Raw genomic sequence first — 235 nt, forward strand, 5'->3', positions numbered from 1 at the left:
TGGTTATCCCAAACCCCTAAACCCTAAACCCTAAACCCTAGAATGAAAAAAAAAAAACCTTGTATGAAATTTATTATACGGGGGATATCTATACCCTTTTGTATCCTTTCACTGACAAATCAAAAAAAAACAACGAGGGTTTAGGGTTTAGGGTTTAGGGTTTAGGGTTTAGGGTTTGTGTGTAGATGGTTCAAAAAGGAGAAATATTAGTTTTAGGTAAATCTGCGTTTGGGGA

This window comes from Eimeria mitis, genomic scaffold, assembly GCF_000499745.2.
Source record: "Eimeria mitis Houghton genomic scaffold, Emh_scaff2719, whole genome shotgun sequence".
NCBI classification, from domain to species: Eukaryota; Apicomplexa; class Conoidasida; order Eucoccidiorida; family Eimeriidae; genus Eimeria; species Eimeria mitis.